We start from the raw sequence: 491 nt of genomic DNA, 5'->3' as shown, positions 1-491 counted from the left end.
GTAAAACCACCAACAGAAGAGAATATGACCAAAAACTGCGTGTACTCCATCCCATGCAGCTGTGGTAGGTTATACAAAGGCGAAACATGTCGCCCCCTCAAAATAAGGGTAGAAGAACATCACAAAGCTGTGACACGAGGAGATATTGATAAATTGGGTATAGCTGATCATGTATGGAATAATAGAGACCACCTCCCCCTGTGGGATGAAGTTAAAATAATAGACAGGGAACAACACTGGAAAATATGAAAACTAAAAGAAGCAGCACATATGCTAGGACACAACAACCTCCTAAGCAGACCGAGTGCAGATATGAATAGCATATGGGAACCAGTATTGAGGAAGGATAGAAAAATAATAGATTTATAAGCCCTAAAATTCACTCCATAATTGCCCACGGGCATATGGCGTAGTGGTTAAGAGCGCGGGCTACTAACCCCAAGATTCCGAGTTCGATTTACAGCAGCGACCTGATTAATAATAGTAATAAT

This window comes from Octopus bimaculoides, chromosome 16 (genome assembly GCF_001194135.2).
Source record: "Octopus bimaculoides isolate UCB-OBI-ISO-001 chromosome 16, ASM119413v2, whole genome shotgun sequence".
NCBI lineage: Eukaryota > Metazoa > Mollusca > Cephalopoda > Octopoda > Octopodidae > Octopus > Octopus bimaculoides.
This window is presented reverse-complemented; position numbering follows the sequence as displayed.